Here is a 20277-nt window from a genome sequence, read left to right on the forward strand (position 1 = left end):
CAGCATGCCTTGATGAGCAGTGTGTAGGTCTGTACCTGGGATCTGAACCTGAGAAGCCTGGGCTACCGAGGTGGAGTGTTGGAACTTAACCACTACGCCACCAGGCTGGCCCCTGAACACTGGATTTAAAAGCATACCCCCCCCAAAGTATCTCATTAATGATTTTTTATATTGATTACCAGTGGAAATGATGATATTTGGGATATATTGAGTTACCTAAAATTCATTTGGCTTGGGTCTTTCTGTACTCTTTGAATGTGACTACCAGAAAATTTAAAATTCCCTATGTGGATCCTGTTACTTCTCCAGTGGAAGGTGCTAGCCTAGAGCAGGAGACCAGCAATTCTCAAATTTTAATGCGTCTATGAATCACCTGAAAAATCTTCTTAAATGCAGATCTGGTTCAAGGAGGTCTGGGGTGGAGCCTGAACTGCTGTATTTCTTACAAGCTCCCTGGTGATATGGGTGCTGCTCATCCATGGAGCACATGTTGAGTAGACTAGAAGGGACTAGAAGACTTATGAAATGGTAAATTAAATGGGGGGTGAAATATGTGATTGAAAAGAAAACATGTAAGAATGAATTCATTGTAGAAAGAATGAATGTTAAGATAAAACAAAGAGGGGCCGGCCCCATGGTGTAGTGGTGAAGTTTGTGCACTCTGCTTCAGCAGCCTGGAGTTTGCCAGTTCGGACTCTGGGAGTGGACCTACATACTGCTCATCAAGCCATGCTGTGGCGGCATCCCACATAGAAGAGCTAGAATGACCTACAACTAGAATGTACAACTATGTACTGGGGCTTTGGGGAAGAAAACAAAAAGAGGGAGATTGACAACAGATGTTAGCTCAGGGCCAATCTTCCTCACCAAAAAAAAAAAAAAAAAAGATTAAGGGTATCATAGAAGAAACAACTGAGTGTTGTGTGAGGACAGTCCTTCAGGGAAACTTTTAAGAAACAATTTGACGTCTTGTGAGAAATCTAAGCATACCGTAAATACCAACATTGGTGTTCGTACCCCTCTAACCTCACGCATGTATGTGCAATATTCAGTAGCTGAACTCAACAAATTTTTATTGAGCTGACTTGGTGCCAGCATTGTAACTATCAGCACATTGGGTAGATTTAGGGATAAAAAGATGAAGAAGACGTTCTTTGTCTTCTCAGAGAGCTCATCCCGGAGTTAGAGAAAGAGATAAACACAAGTGACAGCACAGCACCAGAGCACTGAGCTCGTGGTAGTTCAGTCTGGCGTCTCTGTTCCCTTTCACCTTCCTTTTAATAACTGCACTCTGACTTCCCTGCAGGAGATCTACAGCTGCCTTCCCAACATTCCCCTCAGTGCTTTTGGGGCGTGGACTGCTGAACCCCACCCCCGCACCCTGGGATCTCAGAGTGGAGAAGTGAGTCAGGTCTGGACAGGCAGAGTGTAGTGTTGTGGACACACAGATTGAGCCAGGAGGCACACCCAATACCTCGAGAGGAAATGAAATTTGGGGCAAGAACCTCGGAATCGCCATTGGGACAAGAGTCTGCAAGGGCCTCTAGGCATCGTGCTGCCGTGGGGCCTCAGGATGAAGCCAGCACAGACAGCAGGGGAGCAGACCTGCAGACTGGAGAGCGTCGGAACTGCTCTTTCTCATCTCTTGAGAGCCCTGTATCAAGCTGTTCCTGAAGGCAGACATACTCCCTTCAATTTGTAAGCCAATCCATTCCACCTGCTTAAGCAAGTTTAATTTGCATTTTCTGTTCTTTGTCGCCTAAGGCGGCCCAACTGATAAACCAATAGCACGAATGAAACACAGAGAATAGGATAAGTCATTTTGCTTGGAAGCTTCACAGAGCGCTCAACATCTGAGTGAACTGCGTTAAATGACAAAGCAAGATCTTACGGATCTTAGATGATATATATATACACATAAACCTTGTTATATTTATGGATTCTGCAAATTGGCAGGATTCCTAAAAATGCTAGGTCAAGTCCAAACAACACAAGATACATTTCTAGTCTCTGGGAGTTCCTGCCAAAAATATCAGTCAGTTCCTCGTTAGGGCTTAAATGTCACCTCTCAGGGTTGTCTTCCCTGACCTCCCGATCGAAAATTGTCTTTCTTACTCCTTTCTTCCAGTTATCCTGTTTAAATGGCCAAAGAACGGGCTGGCCCTGTGGCGCAGCGGTTAAATGCGCACATTCCGCTTCTCAGCGGCCTGGGGTTCGCCGGTTTGGATCCCGGGTGCGGACACGGCACCGCTTGTCAAGCCATGCTGTGGCAGGCGTCCCACATATAAAGTAGAGGACGATGGGCATGGATGTTAGGTCAGGGCCAGTCTTCCTCAGCAAAAAGAGGAGGATTGGCAGCAGATGTTAGCTCAGGGCTAATCTTCCTCAAAAAAAAAATAAAAAGTCTAAAGAGAGCTTTTAACTCTACAATTATCTTGTTCGCTCTTTTTATTTACTTATTATAAGGATCTTATCTTAGACTATAAGCTCCTTGAGAGTCAGGACCTTTCCTGCCTTGCTAATTGCAATCGAACTGATATCTAACGACGTACTTGAGCGTCACCTAGCACAGGACCTGTCATCTGGCGGCGCTTCAATTTTTGTTGAATTAATGTCCGATTAATGAGAGCATTGAATCCAGGTTTGGCTTCCAAATATTTTATAATGATGTAGAGAAACTAGGGCAGGTCCAGAGAAAAGAAACAAAAATGGATGAAAAGGATGAGAAGTAAGTTCCGTGAGGAGCTCTGAAAGGAATTAAGACAGATGGTTCCCTGAAGAGAAGGCTCAGAGATTATTTATTTATTTCCCAGTCATAGGAAGGGTCTATCAGAAAAATGTAGGACAGTTGCTTTCTATTGTCACAAACTTTTAAATCAAAGGGAGAGACAAACAGGAGCACTTTTACTGGTCCCAAGGAAGAACTTGAGCATCGTCAGGTTAAAGGCAAGGATTTCAGGACCTGACATATTGTAGATTCCATCAGCTGCCCCACTTTTATGGAGGGAACAGAGACAGTTCGTTACTTACTATTTTCCCCTTCATGGTTAGTAACAGAACTGTGATTTTATTTAAGGTGGCAATATGTACTTCTAGGAAATTTCATGTTCCAGTCTACTTAGTAAGTGATGACATTCTGGTCAAAGAGAATGTAAAGTGAGATGCTATGTGGGAAAAGTAATCCCATAATTCCTTTAATTGTCTTAAAAGAATTAGTGGGAGTCGCATGCCTTTTATAGTCTTCTTTTCTTCCTTCTTGATATCTGGAATGTGGATGTGATGGCTGGAGCTCCAGCAACTGTTTTATGACCATGAGTATGGAATTCACACATGAAGAAGCCACAAACTGAGAATGGGAGAACAGAAAGAGAAAAGCATCTTGATTCCCTGATGATTTCATGGAGGATCTGTACTGGTCTTGGAGTACCTAGTTCCATACTTTTTTTACATAGAATGAAAACTCTTGGATGTTTCAGCCACTATTATCTTGCATTCTCAGGTACATGCAGCCAACTTAATGCTAACTAATACATCTAGCTTATCTCTGTTTAATCAAATGTATCAAGTTTCTATTCCAGAATATCTTTTAAAAAATAATAGAAAACCAACTATTCTGGAGTATTTAATATAACTGCCTGAATTCAGAGTTCTTTACATATATGCTTAAAAGATGGAAAAGAGATTCAAATGAATTGATAAATTATGGAGAAGCTTTAGTAAAGATAATATAAAAGGCTGAATATGCAGAGAACATAAAACAGCAATCAAACAAGCCCAAGAATGGATTTAAAGACACTTTTAGACATAGAAGAATGTGTAGCTAATAAATGGTCCCTGCCGTAACTGGAAATTATCATTAATCAAAATGAACCAAGAATGAAAAAGTATGTGTTGTAACTTTAAAAAACTAATTACTTTTAGGGTCTTTTAAGGGAATTCTGGTGGGTGAGGGTTGGGAATAGATTCTTTCAATATATTTTACGATTGTCAGGCTCCTAGGTATTCTGTTTTGTTCTCTAAGTGATGAAGAAGGGAGAACAATAAAAGTGATTAAAGGGATAGAAAATAGGTCATTTGGAAAAGAATTTAAAAAAAAGAATGTGAGCCAGCCCTGATGGTCTAGTGGTTAAAGTTTGGCACTCTCACCACTTCGGTGGCCCAGGTTCGTTTCCCAGTCATGGAACCACACCACCCGTCTGTCAGCAGCCATGCTGTGGCAGCGGCTTACATAGAAGAACTCAAAGGACTTACAACTAGAATGTACAACCATGCACTGGGGCTTTGGGGAGGGGAAAAAAAAGGGAAGATTGGCAACAGATGTTAGCTCGGGGTGAATCTTTCCAATTTTATGACTGTGAAGTGTTATTAAAAAGAGGCTGGTAGGTTCTTGATCACTAAAGTGGAACAAAATTAAATTACCTTAGAGGCTGGCCTGGTGGTGCAGTGGTTAAGTTCACAAGTTCCACTTTGGTAGCCCAGGGTTCGCTGGTTCAGATCCCGGGAGCAGACCTATGCACCACTCATCAAGCCATGCTGAGGCAGGTGTCCCACATATAAAGTAGAGGAAGATGGGAATGGATGTTAGCTCAGGGCCAATCTTCCTCAGCAAAAAGAGGAGGATTGGCAGTAGATGTTATCTCATGGCCAATCTTCCTCAAAAAAAAAAAAGAAAAGAAAAAAAGAGGGAAAAAACCCCCCAAATTAAATTACCTTAAATTGTAGAAAGAATGTGTTGATAGAGTGTTTATGCAATCCAGTCTCATCAAAGACACCCATATTGAGAATCTCAATCCATAGAGATCTTTATAAAGTTGAGAGTGGATATGAGGGTATCCCTTTGTGATGTCTCACCCCATAGTCAACCATTTGCAGCTCTCCTGAAGCTGATGCTTGCATTGAAAAGAAAGATTTCCTAGAAAGACAGGACCACACATCCTCTTAGAATTCTTCTGATTATTACTTTGAAATTCAGAAACTGGAAAATGGCTTGAAATACATTTAAGTTTTTTTTTAACAAAAGGATGAATGGCAGACAGTATTGATTGCCCACTTGTAGCAGATGCTGTGGGTGCCCTGCACGTATCCCCTTGGCATTCTCATGCCCAGTATAAGCTGATGGCACCTGTGAGTCTCCACCTCAGGGCTTCTCTCTACTTGTGTATAGGGCACTGATTCGTCATTACTGGAGTTGATAAATAACCCAGGGAAGAGCTTGCCATTCCTTCCCACTGAACCTGGCCAGCACCACCATCCGAGGGCTCATGGAGTGTCTGATTTGCCATCATGGAATCTTGCATAACATCGGCCTGCAACCAAGGGACTCGTTTTATGGCAGAGGGGCAACAATGAGCATGGGTCATCCCATAGTCTTCATCATGGACAAATGCTGCTATAGAACTCTTAAAGGCCCAGCTTGAGGATGATGCTGTTTTGTGGTGGGACCCTGTCCTTCAAATTTGGCATGTACTTTGAACCAAAGGTCAAATGATGCTGCGTTCTCAGTTGCCAGAATACTCTCTCTCAGCCCTAGTAGATGATCTATGGTCGAGCTTTGTTTATCAGGATAATTTCATTTGCTAGTGCTTGGGTTAGAGGAAGTGGGCTGAGTACATCTTGGGAAGACGTAGCTCCCCAGTAAACACATGCTGACATGTAGGAGAAGCTGCCTTTCCCTTCTGGCTTTGGATATATTCTGTAAAGATCACGCTTGGAGCATTTGCAGCCATCTCATAACCATAAAGGGAGAGAACATGAACACTGAGAATGGCAGAGTCCTTGATGACACCAGTGAGCCTTTGAAGCAACCATGGAATTGGCTTCCTCTGGACATTTTAAGTGAGATAGATGGTTTTATTATTTAATCCACTTTTAGTGAGAGATGGGTATTTTGAGGCCATATCCCTGGCAGACATTGCTGATGAGGCCTTTCCACATTTATTCTTTCCCACGACTGCTTCTGTGCTGATGGTACCTGCCTTCCATTAGAGAGACCAAAAATGCTGACACTTTCCTAGCCTCCCTTGCAGCTAGGATATGAACATGTGACACGATTCTGGCCAATGGGATTTGAGGAGCAGTCTGTTGCGAGCCTTCTGAGAAAGGATTTCCTCCTTAATAAGAAGTAGCATTCAGGGAACATGCCCCTATTCTTTGGCCAGATGCTGCTGTGTCTTCGTGTGACATTTGAAATTGTGGCTGCCATCTGTGACTATGATGGCCTGAGGATAAAGCTAATATGCTGAGATGAAAAGGGAAAGATGGTAAAAGTTTGGGTCTTCAATGACGTGGCAGGGTCCCTGGATCTATCTTGGACTTGCTCTGTCTCTTGAGTTATCTTTATGTGAGGTGAATAAAAGTCATAGTTTAAGTTGGTTTTTGTTGAACGTTCTGCTCCTTGAAGCCAGAGCCATCATCTCAAACATATAGTATTATATGCCACCTCAGCTCTCTCCTCTACCCCAATCCACCAGAAATGAAAGAACAAAACAGTCTCTGTTAAAACTTTAAACATCAGCTAGTCCTGGTTTTACATTATTATGATTACAGAAAATGGTAGTAGTAGTTGACTATTTCTGCAACGCTTCCCATGAAACAGATCATTAGGTATTCATGAGAATTACAAAGACATTTCCTCTCAATGCCTCTGGAACTTGGAGAAATAACAAAACTATTAAAGGAACTACTGGATGTTTCCATTCAGTTGGCCATTATGGTTTCTGAATTGAATTTTCTAAAAAAGAAGGAAAATGCAGCCAAATTCCATAACTCTGAAAAGCGCTAAATAAAAATAAAAATATACTGAAACCCTTTCTAAAAGAAAAGCAACTGTGCATGTATTATTTTATTTAAAAAACAAAACATCTAGAGACCAGAAATATTACATTTCTGTTTAGCCTCAGCAAACAAGATGAGAATTTAGAATTTTAATTCCAAAAATATTTTCTTTTAAAAATATATGTCATCTATACATATGTGTGTGTGTATACACGCATATATATTTTATAACATAGAAAGATATTTAGATGTTGCTGGAATTCTCCTAGTCCCCTTTAAGTTTATTGATAGAAAAAAAGGTTCAAAATTGGTTTTCCTCCCGTGGAGATTATTTATTTTTCTAGAGGCTTTTCCTGGTTCTGGAACTACCAGTTCTAAAACGTGCTTCCTCCTGCACGCAGAATGCTGGTGGGCTTTTCAGATAAGAAATTCTGCATTCTGTTTATCTTCAGGTGTATCCTCTGACAGCATTTCGACAGATAAGCAAGCAACTCAACATTTTCCAGTGGAAGGGGAGGTTACATGAGACAGGTATCCGTTCCTTTAGGTAGCCCAATTGGCCTCGGGCCCAAGAGGAGTGAGCTTTCTCTGCTCTGGGCATCATCACTCCACAAGTTCAGGCGGCTTCACTGATTTCCAGATTCTCTTGGGAAGTGAGCTCCTGCTTAGCCTGAGGCTGGCTCATAAATGTCACCTTTCACCTACTTAAAAGTTTTGCATCGCATGGAGATTTCTAAATTCAAGTAGTTATTTCTAGCTCTCTCACTAGCAAAAAAAAAAAAAAATTAAAACACTCCAAATCAGTTTTTTATTTCCTGTGGTATCAAATCTGATGTAATGTTATAACTTTGTTCACAGACCAACTAAATAATATGCTGGCTTAAAAAAAAAGCCGAATCCTAGTATTACCAGGGTAATGAAAGTCATCTTTCTTACGATGCACTGTAGCTGTTGTTTTAGTCATTCGTGTTTTGTGCTTTTTTTTTGTTTGTTTCTTCGCTTGGGGTGGAGTCTACCCGCATTGGATGACTTTTCTTCTGTAGTGTGTAAAATGGGATATAATGGCAAACTTTTTAAAACACAGAAACACTTTAGATTCCTAAGAAGAATGTCCAAAACCAATAATTTGGAGTAAACTTTATCCTTTCAAAACAAAAATCAAACTTGTAAAAATAATGAGTGCATTTAGGGGAGGCTGGTTCCTTGCTGGGTTAGGTGAAGCTAAAACAGGAGAAGTAATAAAGGACTCTGCTTTGGATTTTCGAGCCCCCTTTCGCACCAGGCATTTCCAAAAATCATTTTCCTTTTACCAAATGGGATAGAAACGTGTGCAAGAACAGGATACCGAATCCAGTGCAGAACGAAAATAAGATGCACGTTGTTTCAGGATCTACATTGAGATTTACGCGTGACAGCCACAACAGGGAGTCTGCAGTCTTTCTGCGGGGGTGGGGTCGCATCCTGCAGACCCGGCCGCCCCGTCCCTCCCCTCCCCCGCCGCGGCCCCGCCCCTCTCGCGACCCCGGCCCCGCCCCGCGCCGGCTGCGGCGGGGTCCCGGCGGCGGCGGCTCCGGCGAATGACCCGTAGTAACCCCGGCCCGCCCCCACCGCCTCCGCCGCGCTCCGGGCCGGCATTCGATAGGCCCAGCCCTGCACGCGCCACCGCCCGCGGGCCAATGGGCGGCGGTCTTTCTGCATAGGCAACGAGCGCGGCCGCGCGGCGCGGCCCGGGAGGTTCGGCTCAACAGACGCTGCGCTGCCGGCGCCGGGAGCGACGCTGCGGGCTCGCCGGGGCCGGGCCGGGACGAGGCGGCGGCGGCGGCGGACGGGGCGGCGGGCGCTCGCTTTCTCGCAGAGCGGCCGCGGCGGCGCGGGTCCGAGACCGGAGGAGCCGCGGCCCCGGCGTCGCGGTGAGTGCGGCGCCCGTTGTGGGGGGCGGCGCGGCCTCCGCGTGCGGCCCGCCCGGGCCGCGGCCTCCAGCAGGGACGCAGCCGCCCCGCCGGCTCCGGGGTGTGCGCGCCCGGCCGGGTCCGGGGATCGGTGACGTGGGGCTTCGGCCCAAGGGCCCACGTGCGCGGGGGCCGCGTTGCCGGAGCGGCCGCGCCGTCCGGGGGAGGAAGGATGCGCGGGGTCCCTCCCGGCGCTCTGCGGGCGGGCGCGGGTGGGGACTGGCACCTTTCATCAGATCGCCGGTGACGCGGTCCCTGGGGGGAGACTGAGCCCTGCAATTTCGGAAAACCCTGCGGGAGGGGCGGGCGGGGTGTGAAGAGCAGAGGGGTGTGTGCGATGGGTCGACCTTGGCGTGTGTTTTGGCCTCGCGAGCTCTGGTGACGGGACTGGGATGAAGACTGCAATTTTGGGCTTGAGAGTTGAAGATTTCCTCTCCCTTCAGTACGTTTTAATTACACACCAGTAAAAGAATGTGTGACACCGAGGGAGTGCCTACCGCCAGCGATCCTCTGGGGTGGGTGTTATCAGGCCCATTTCACAGATGAGAAGCCGAGACGCGGAGACATCAACTGGTTTGCCCAGGCTGGTTTTAGAAAAAAAAAAAGCTCTAAGCTGTTGTACATACGGCCCCTCGAAAATGGAAAGGGTGGAGCAACGTCTCTAAAATTATATGGAAGCTAGAGCGGGAGTAGGCCTTGTGAAAGGGGTTACAGCTGAGTAGAATGACCAATAGCTGACATTTATTGTCTTTATTGTATGCCATGCACTGTATCTTTATACTTGACGCATGGTATCTTTGTACTGTTCACAATCCTCTAGAGCGGTGATTATTCCCATTATACCCGCTAGAGAAACTGGACATGTCAGCTCGCCCCAGATCACAGCAAGTAAGAGGAGAAGCTGGGATTCAGACGGGCCTGTCTAGAAATGCAGACCTAAGTCTCACCACTCCATGAGGCTCCCCGCCTTGGTGGCTGGCTGAGCGGTTGCCACGGGGCGGTTTTGTTAGGGTGGCCGGGAGAAGTGTGGTTGGATGATCAGGATCATCACCACCTTTGTTAGTTTCCCCAGATCGGTTCCCAGAGTGAAAGGGTGCTGCGTTGCTCCTGAAAGTGTATTAGAAGGTTATTACAGGGAAGAGGTGTTGGCACGGGACGTGGGAGTGTGCTCTTTTGTTTTCTGGCATCTTCCCGAGCACTTCTCACCCTTAGGGATGAGTAAGGCCTTTCTAGTCATTCTGGCATTTTTCTTTGGACTTTTCCTGGTTTCGCTCTTATTCTGTAAGGAGGGTTGGTTCTGCAGGAGGGCAGTGTGGTTGGGTGTAGGGCACAGAGGTCTGCTGGATGTAAGGGTCAAGGGGACAAGTCATCCTGCGTCTTTGTTACTGGATTTGTAAGACATTTGGACTGGATGATTTGAAGTTGAAATATTTCGTGAGTCTGACATGTCCTCGGAGGAAAGAAGTGTGGAAGAAACGAAGGATGGACAAATTGTGAGGGGAAGATTGTGCTCCTTCTGGTTTGAGGGGGTTTGATCTTAAAGCCGCGAGATCTTTCTGAGGGCTTCATTTCTGTCTGGTTCTGCTCGGATGACTAATTTATTGCTCATTCAGTTAATTGCTCAACTCGAGCCTTTTAACTCCTGTGCTATGTCAGGTACCCTGTCAGGTGCTGGGAATACAGCAATGAACAGAATTGATGTGATCCTCGTCCTCACGGAGGAAACATACTAAGGAAATCATCATATGAATAAATATGTAATTACAAGTTATGATATGTGCAATGAAGGAAGAATAGTGTGTGAATGACGATTATAATGAGGATTGTGATTTAGATGAAAATCTAGTCTAGAGTTTTCGAATTGATAAGGTGAAATTTTGCTAGATGATAATCTTGCATTCTGAGGTTGTAATTAAATGTGTATAACGCAAGAGTTTGAGAACTTTTGAGCAGCAATATTATTTTCATTTCCCAGTGTCCGTTCCTGCCCTGAATGTCAGACCCACTCACGTTACAAGACATGACAACGAAATAGGGAACATTTTCAAGCAGTCATTCTGCCTGCTCTCAGGGTGCTTAAACCTTAAATATTCCTGTAATACTTAAGTTTTCCTCTGTCAAAATCAAGATTCGAGAAGAGGGAATCTTTACGTGAGATGTGGCCTTGAGGATGGGGTGTGGATGTTTGCAGGAAAGCCAGGCCAAAAGAGGTGACAGGTCTTTCCAACATTAGATATCAGCATCGTAATTATCAAAAGTATCCAGTGTGGTTTACATTTTGCAGAGTGATTTAATTTAAAATTCTCCCCTCTTAGGAGACAAAAATGATGACGTGACTTGAGAAATATAAGCAGTTAAATATGTGAATATTTCAGTTCATGTACTAAGCCAATACAAATAATTCATTATTATACATTTACTGAATGCCGTCTGCATGCGAAGCACTGTGCTAGGGGTACCATGTGGAATAAATAAAAAGGTGAATTTGATAAAGTTCCTGCTTTCAAGGAGATTTCAATTTAATGAATACTATTACCCAGATTTAAGTCCTTCCTCCCCCGCCCCCCACTTTTTCAAAAGTGCTGTTATATATTAGCCCATTTGATCCTCTAAGAGCCTTATATCATGAGCAGAAATAATTGGGAAAGTGGAGATTTGGAGGTAAAATTGCCAGATCTGGTGATGAATGGTATTTGGGGTGGGAGAAGGAGATATTGGGGGATTACAGTGTACCATTTTGGGGTCGTCAGTGTAGAGGTGGTGGCTGAAACCATGCACATGGGTGAGATTGCCTGTGGCGAGACTAGAATAAGAACTGAGGCGGCCTGCATTGGAGCCAGGGAGAGGAAGCTGAGCGCCTTGCAAAGGAACTGGAGAGGGGACCAGGGAGGCGAGAGGACAGCCAGAAGCAGGCGTCCCTGCCGCCAGGGGGAGCAGTCAGCACTGTGGAATGCTCCCCTGAGAGGAACATTGAGTGCTGTCTATGGGATTGAGCAACTCGGAGGTCCTGGGGGACCCTCGCAGGAGATGTTGATGTGGTGGTAGGGGTGGGGTGAGGGGCAGAAGCAAGCGGAAGGTGAGGAAAGTCGAGACAGCAAGAATAGGAAAGGGTCGAGCATGTTTCAGTGCTGACGGGAAGGTGTAGGCTGAGAGGGAGAGGCTGAATACAGAGGAGGAAACTTACTCTGTGCAGAGCTCCTGAGAGGCTGGGAGCGGGTGGGGCCCAGAGCACAGCTGAGGGACTCCTCTTCTATAGTAACAGAGGGCAGGCCCGAAACCCCCCTGACACGAACCAGTCCCTTATCATGGAGCCCTGAGCCATTTCCAAAAAATTGCCAAGAACTGTTACATTCCTAAAACTCAGCCCAACTTTAGCTGACTCGTGATGGTCTTTTTTAGAAAACCTCACTACAGGAGCATCCTTTGAAATTGATTTAGTGTGTGACTTAGTCTTGATTTCATCCACTTTAATAGTATATAAACTATCATCTGACTTTTTTCTTTTGAGGAAGGCTGGCCCTGAGCTAACATCCCTGCCCATCTTCCTCCGCTTTAGATGTAGGACGCCTGCCACAGCATAGCTTGATGAGTGGTGCATAAGTTTGCACCCGGGATCTGAACCAGTGAACCCTGGGCCAGTGAATCGGAACGTGTGAACTTAACCGCTGTGCCACCCAGCTGGCCCCTCATCTGACTTTTGATTAGTTTATTTCTCTTCTGGAAAAGCAGATGTTATAAACGTCGTCCTGTGATTTCTTCCGTGCATGCTATTTTTAGTTTCATAAGAAAAAATTTTCAGACTGTTTCTGTTTTCTTAACATTTTAAGTGCCTTAATCCTTCTCTTTATTTAAAGTTTTAGCTTTTTGTTTTTACTGGAGTATGTTTACTCGCATACTTCTGATGTTTCCCATTTTGAGGGATGGAGAATTGATGGATGATCGTGGGCTCAGCTGATCTGCTAATTCTTACTTAGAACTGAAGATACCTAGATAGCCAGCCTTTTGGATAAGTCACCTCCAAATAGAGGTTTCTGCTGGTCTATGAAGGTATTTGTTATAAGGATACATAAGGGCATTGATTTATTCATCCATGTTGTTGTTTAGTGCCTGTCTGGCCAGACACTGGGAATTTGAAAATGATCTAGATGGTCCCGCTCTCAGAGAAGTCACAGTTCATGGAAGGAGGGGTTGAGCATTGTATGGTGTCAGGGAAGAAGGTGGAAGCGCAGATGTGTTACAGTGTGCTCTCGGCGGGACGGCTGTGGAAACTGCTAGAAGTGCAGGAAGAGTACAGAGCAGCAGAGCGCGGGGAGACAGAAGGGGGACTTCCCCGAGAAGGTGAGAGCCCGGTTATCCGAGATGAGCGGGCCCTTGCCTGGTGGACAGGGAGCCAGGGAATAGACTGTTTGACCTTGAGTTTGGACCAGGGGCGTGTGTGTGTGTGTGTGTGTGTGTACAAATTGGAGATGTCATCACAGTACAAAGACTATTGGTAGAAAAATAAAAAGCATATCTAGCTGTCCTAACATTAATTGTTCAGGAGTTGAAAAGCTGCCCGTTTTCTGTCTTGTCACAGTCAGCTTTTCTATGCTCTATTTGATTTGCAAAGTAGCCAAACTTAATTACGTTTCTCTAACATGAAGCCTAGCTTTTCTTTCTCTAAACGAGTGGTCTTTGGAATAAGGATAGGAGCCAGCGCCTCCGCAGTGCTTCCTCTGGCCAGGTGCTCTTCTCACTTTCTTCTCAATTTTAGGAGCTAGGTTTTTCGTCATTCTTACTTCACAGATGGGGAAACTGAGGCCCAGGGGAGCGACGTGACTTGCCCAGCGTGTACTGGATCTCACCCCGGGCATTTGGGTTCCAGAGTCCATGTTCTTGACCCAGGTGCTGCGGAGAGGAGGGTCCTCTCGGGGCTGGCAGTTTGGCATCAAGTGCAGCTGGGCCCTGAAGGCATTATGTCTAGAAAGGAGCCACGATGACAGGGACAGTGTTATGTCTATTTTAATCACACACAGTTTCCTGCCCCCCAGAAAGCCCTGTGTGTTACAGGGGAACATAGGAGTAACAAACCATGATGAGAGAGTTTGACCAGAATTTTCTCCTTGAGCTGCAGGATACGTTCTGCTTTAACATTCCCTCACGGGAGCCGTTATCGTTGCCCTTGTGGAATTTTGTGGATCAGGAATATAAAACATTTTGGGATGCCATAATCTGCAATTTCCATTTTCTTCCTTTTAAAAAATAGGGACCTGCCTTCTCTCTGTCTGAGAAATATTACATAATGTTTAAGCCAGTTCAAGAAGCTCACTCCCTTCCCCAAATCCTCCAGTTAACCACTGCTCTGCGTTTGGTGTTTATTATTCGTATGCATTCTCTACAGTTTGACTGCACATATATGTATCCCCAGTGTGCAGTACCATGTTCTTTTTAACTTTATATAGATGGTGTGCTGTGTGCGCTTGTTAATATGCCTTTTTCCCCGCTCAATATCACTTAATCAGTGTGGGTACGTGTTGCTTTAGTTCATTTATTTTTGCTGTGACATGGTATTGCATTTTAGGGCTATACCACATTTTATTTCCCCTTCGCTGTGTTAGTAGACCTTAGATTGTTTCCATTTTGTTGTTGTTTTTACAAATATTACTATATTCCTGAACAAAATTCCTTGTCTAATCCATTTTTGATGCAGTAGTCATTCATGTGTTCCTTTTTCTTTGTTCTTTATATTCTTATCTCAGCCTTCCTCCAATCTTTTCATTATTTGTCTTATGGTACTTTTTTTTTTTTTGTGCTGAGGAAGATTGGCCCTGAGGTAACATCTGTGCCCATCTTCCTCTGTTTTATATGTGGGCCGCCTCCATAGCATGGCTTGATGAGCAGTGTGTAGGTCCATGCTCAGGATGCAAACCTGCGAACCCTGTGCTGCCAAAGTGGAGCATACGAACTTGACCACTGTGCCACCAGGCTGGCCCCTGACTCAAGGTTCTTTTGTCTGTCATAGTACAAAACCACAATGGATTCTGTTCCTCTAAAGCTCTTTTTGCTAACTTTTCTTTTAACTAACCTTTCTTTTAATTTTACTTTCTTTGTTTTCATTTTTTTGTTGTTCTTAGTAGATAAGTTTTGCAGATGTATGTTTAATGTTATTTCATTTTTAATTCAGTAAATGACTGTAGGGATAATTCACACATGCCCTTCCTCCTGGAAACTTTTGTTAGTCTCATTTTGATTTAGCCAGTTCTGTATGTTACTACTTATTTAAGAATTTTCCTCTAAAGTGTGCCTTTTAATTTGGTAGGTGCGAACATCGACTCAGAGTTAGGATTGCTTGGATTTGAATCCTGGCTCTACTTGTTAGTTGTGTGGCCTTGGGCCCCTTATTTAACCTCTCTGTGCCTCAGTTTCTTCATTTGTAAAATAGAGATGATAATACAATCTACCTATAGATTGTTGTAAGGATTTATATGAGATAACTGCCTGGCACATAGTGCTTGATAAATATTAAGTATTTTAATTTTATTTACTTTTAGAGTTTGCAGTATTTTCTTTGTAAGTCTGTCCACTCACTTTTTATTATTATTTTTTTTGGTGAGGAAGATTGGCCCTAAGCTAACATCTGTGCCAATCTGCCTCTATTTTGTATATGGGATGCTGCCACAGCGTGGCTTGATCAGTGGTGTGTAGGTCCATGCCCAGGATCTGAGCTTGCAAGCCCTGGGCTGCCAGAGGAGTGCATGAACTTAACCACTATGCCACCAGGCCAGCTGTCAGTTTTTATTATTGCCTTCGCTTTTGAAGCAGCATTAACATCTTCACAAATACAAATATACTTTGAGGAAATGTCTAATATATTATAACATCTTCTTAATGGAGAGTTAGAAGAGGTAATGTAAATAGCAGAAAACTGTAAATTGAGGGACATTAACTAGATTTTGTTATGTTTTAACATCAGTAATTTAGGATTTATCTTGTGCTTTACTTTTCTGGAAATGTCTGTAAAGCACATTGAAAGTAGGTTGACATGGTGTACTTCTCATTCAGATAACTAACATGGGTAGTTTCCTCTTGTTAGTTTTAAATACTTTTTTTTTTTAAGATTTTATTTTTTACCCTTTTTCTCCCCAAAGCCCCTGGAACGTAGTTGTATGTTGTTAGTTCTGGATCCTTCTACTTGTGGCATGTGGGATGCTGCCTCAGCATGGCCTGATGAGCAGTGCCATGTCCCCGCCCAGGATTTGAACCAGCGAAACCCTGGGCCATCCCAGTGGAGTGCTCGAACTTAACCACTCGGCCACGGGGCCAGCCCCTAAATACTTTTTGTGATATGACCTTCGTGATGATTCAGGTAGCATCTCTATGTTATCTTTTATCATCAGTGTTGTGTTGTTGAGTGGAGAAGGAATCATTGCCATCCATGTGTGTAAAACTTGCCATGTAAATTTGAGCTGGTTACTTAGCCTTTCTAAGCCTTCCATTTCGATTTCTGTAACATGAAGATTTTTTTTTTTTTGAGGAGGATTAGCCCTGAGCCAACTGCTGCCAATCCTCCTCTTTTTGCTGAGGAAGACTGGCCCTGAGCTAACATCCGTGCCCATCTTCCTCCACTTTATATGCAGGACACCTGCCACAGCATGGCTTGCCAAGCTGTGCCATGTCCGCACCTTGGATCGAACCGGCGAACCCCGGGCTGCCAAAGCGGAATGTGCACACTTAACTGCTGCGCCATTGGGCCGGCCCTAACATAAAGATTTTAATTCTTACCTCAAAGGGTTACCATAAGGATTGATAGTAGTTGAGGGCACACAGTTGACGCCTTATGTTAGTTGCTTCCCAATTTTTCTGCCTCCCTCTATCCTCTCTCTTACTTTCCTTTTTTCCTGTTTTCTTTCTTCTCTACTCTTCCTTTCTTCCTCATCCCTCCTTTCTCTGTCCTTTAATTGATATACAGTCATGCGTCACTTAACTAGGATGTGTTCTGAGAAATATGTTGTTAGGTGATTCTGTCGTTGCACAAACATCAGAGTGCACTTAGACAAACCTAGGTGGAATAGCCTGCTACACACCTAGGCTGGATGGTACTGATCTCATGGGACCACCATCATCATACATGCCATCCGTCATTGACTGAAATGTCATTACGCAGCGCTTGACTGTGCAAAAATCTGCACGTATTTAGTGTATACAGTTTGACGAGTTAGTACACGCATGTACCCATGTAGCCATCACCACAGTCAAGGTAATAGTCACATCCATCACCTCCAAAAGTTTCCTTGCCTGTCTTTTTTGGTTCTGTTTTCCTCTGTCCTTCAGAAGTGGTTTTTTATTAAGCAGGGACAAGGTGTTCTGAATCCAGTGTGTGAGTGAATCCATCCTATAAATAAAAGCCTATGTCATTTAAAGGGCACTAGGAAATACTAGTTCCTTGAGGACAGGAGTGTTCCAGCTGTGTGAAGATACGTGCAGGATATGGTTATTAATGTGAATGAGCAGAGCAGAGGGCAAAGAGGTTGTGCCTGGCCAGAGCAGCAGGGAAAGGTCAGCTGAGCAAAATCAGACATGGATTGGATTTGAAGAAGGAGTTGAGTTTGAGGAAGGTACTCAAATCAGGATGTCCAGAGCAGTTGTGGAAGAGCAGGACTGACATAAAATTGAGGCAGTAGGGGCTGGCCCCTTGGCTGAGTCATTAAGTTGGTGCGCTCCGCTTGGGTAGCCTGGGGTTTGCTGGTTCAGATCCTAGGTGTGGACCTACACATTGCTCATCAAGCCATGCTGTGGTGGCATCCCACATAGAAGAACTAGAAGGATTTACAGCTAGGATATACAACTATGTACTGGGACTTGGGGAAGAAAAAAAAAGGAAGATTGGCAACAGATGTTAGCTTCGGGCCAATCTTCCTCACCAAAAAAAGCATACCTGAAAAAAAAAATGGAGGCATCAACTGTTCAGGGGGATTCTGGAAGCTGTGAGGATAGATCACGTGGTGGGGGCGGGGAAGCAAAAAACAGAGACTTGGAGGACAAAAGCAGTTAAGACCTTGCATAAACTTATTTATTTATTGATTCCTTCACCTCAGAAAGTAATTGTTGAATGAATGGAAGGTTCTAGGACTAGGAAGGGAGACTGAGCAGCCAGCAAGTGAAGAGAACCTTGTGGGCTCAGCGTTGTTGCAGGAAGAGCATTTGGGGTCTGGCAGCACGGCGTTGTCCACGCCATCCTTTCTGGAGCTCAGTTTCCTTGTCTGTAATCCTTTCTTGCTCAACAGTGTTAGGGTCTGCTGCTCCATCCAGATCCTTTTTCTTTTATCTCACTTTCTGCTTCCTTTTACTTGCCTCAGGGTTTTTATCATCTGCTATATTTCTTTCTTAGGTGTCTGATACTTTATCGCTTAGCTTTGTGCATTTCCCCCTGTGTGTCCATATGTGTGTTTGCTACTTGGAATTCACTGGGATATTTGCATGGGTTTTACTAGATACTAACTATGCTGGCTGCTACATCAGTAGTTCTTAGCCTTTTGAATATAATTTTGGTTCTAAAATTGATTTTGTAGGTATGTAACAGTTCATTTTTCTACATCGACGTTTCTGGATTGTAAAATACTCAGTATCCTTTTAGCCAAAATTATGAAAAGTTTCTATTTCAACCGTAAAAGTTTCTTATTTTTACTTATTTTATTATTTTTTGAACACTTTTTCATGTGCTTATTTCCCACCCATATATCTTCCTTTGTGACGTGTCTGTTCAAGTCTCTTGCCCATTTTCTTTTTATTGAATTTGTAATAGTTTACATCATTGTGAGATTTCACTTGTTCATTATTTCTTTTGTCACCATGTAAGTGCTCCCTTTCACCTCCTGTGCCCACCCCCTACCCCCTTCCCCTGGTAACCACTGAACTGTTTTCTTTGTCCATGCGTTTGTTCATATTCCTCATATGAGTGAAATCATCTGGTGTTTGTCTTTCTCAGTCTGGCTTATTTCGTTTAGCATAATTCCCTTTCTAGGTCCATCCATGTTGTTGCAAATGGGATGATTTTGTCTTTTTTCTGGCTGAGTAGTAGTCCATTGTATATGTATACTACATCTTCATTATCCAGTCATCAGTGGAGGGGCACTTGGGTTGCTTCCATATCTTGGCTGTTGTGAATAGTGCTGCAGTGAACGTAGGGGTGCATATGTTACTTTGGATTGTTGATTTCAAGTTGTTTGGGTAGATACCCAGTAGTGAGATAGCTGGGTCGTATGGTAGTTCTATTTTTATCCTTTCAAGGAATCTCCATACTATTTTCCATAGTGGCTGCACCAGTTTGCATTCCCACGAGCAGTGTATGAAGGTTCCCTTCTCTCCACACCCTCTCCAACATTTGTTATTTTTAGTATTAGTGATTGTAGGCATTTTAACAGGGGTAAGGTGGTATCTTAGTGTAGTTTTGATTTGCGTTTCCCTGATGATTAGTGATGTCGAACATCTTTTCATGTGTTTATTGGCCATCTGTGTATCTTCTTTGGAAAAAAGTCTGTTCATCTCCTCAGCCCACTTTTTGATCGGGTCGTTTGCTTTCTTGTTGTTCAGTTGTGTGAGTTCCTTATATATTATGGAAATTAACCCCTTGTCAGATATATGATTTGCAAATATTTTCTCCCAATTAGTGGTTTGTCTTTTGGTTTTGGTCCTAGTTTCTTTTGCCTTGCAGAATCTCTTTAGTCTGATGAAGTCCCACTTATTTATGCTTTCTTTTGTTTCCCTTGTCTAAGAAGACATGGTATTTGAAAAGATCCTTTTAAGTTCCATGTCAAAGAGTGTACTACTTATATTGCCTTCCAGGAGTTTTATGGTTTCAGGACTTACCTTCAAGTCTTTTCATCCATTTTGAGTTTATTTTTGTATATAGCATGAGATAATGGTCTACTTTCATTCTTTTGCATGTGGCTGTCCAGTTTTCCCAACACCATTTATTGAAGAGACTATTTTTTCTCCATTGTATGTTCTTGGCACTTTTGTTGGAGATTAGCTGTCCGTGAATGTGCGGTTTTATTTCTGGGCTTTCAGTTCTGTTCCATTGATCTGCGTGCCTGTTTTTGTACCAGTACCACACTGTTTTGGTTACTGTAGGTTTGTAGTACCTTTTGAAGTCAGGGATTGTGATGCCTCCAGCTTTGTTCTTTTTTCTCAGCATTGCTTTAGCAATTTGGGGTCTTTGGTTGCCCCATACGAATTTTAGGATTCTTTGTTCTATTTCCATGAAGAATGTCATTGGGATTCTGATTGGGATTGCATTGAATCTGTAGATTGCTTTGGGTAGTATGGACATTTTAACTATGTTTATTCTTCCAATCCATGTGCCTGGAATGTCTTTCCATCTCTTTATGTCATCATCTCTTTCTTTCAATAATGTCTTATAGTTTTCATTGTATATAAGTCCTTCACCTCCTTGATTAAATTTATTCTTAGATACTTTATTCTGCTTATTTTATTTTTATTGGGATTGCAGTGATCCTCATTCTGGACCTTGAGTTTGGCCTTTTTACTGTGACACTAAAACAACAGAAATCTTTTC

At 43.6% G+C, this 20277-nt stretch overlaps 1 protein-coding gene across 2 annotated transcripts in view; it reads left to right on the forward strand.

Annotated features, from left to right (window-relative positions):
* Nucleotides 1-8470: 8470 nt before the first annotated feature.
* ACSL3 (acyl-CoA synthetase long chain family member 3) overlaps nt 8471-20277 on the forward strand; it is a 73120-nt gene continuing 61313 nt past the window's right edge. For both annotated transcript variants that reach the window (XM_070618398.1, XM_070618400.1), the window contains exon 1: nt 8471-8684. The gene's annotated coding sequence lies outside the window, so the exon portion shown is untranslated. The remainder of the gene's footprint in view (nt 8685-20277) is intronic.

This window comes from Equus przewalskii, chromosome 5 (assembly GCF_037783145.1).
Source record: "Equus przewalskii isolate Varuska chromosome 5, EquPr2, whole genome shotgun sequence".
Lineage (NCBI taxonomy): Eukaryota > Metazoa > Chordata > Mammalia > Perissodactyla > Equidae > Equus > Equus przewalskii.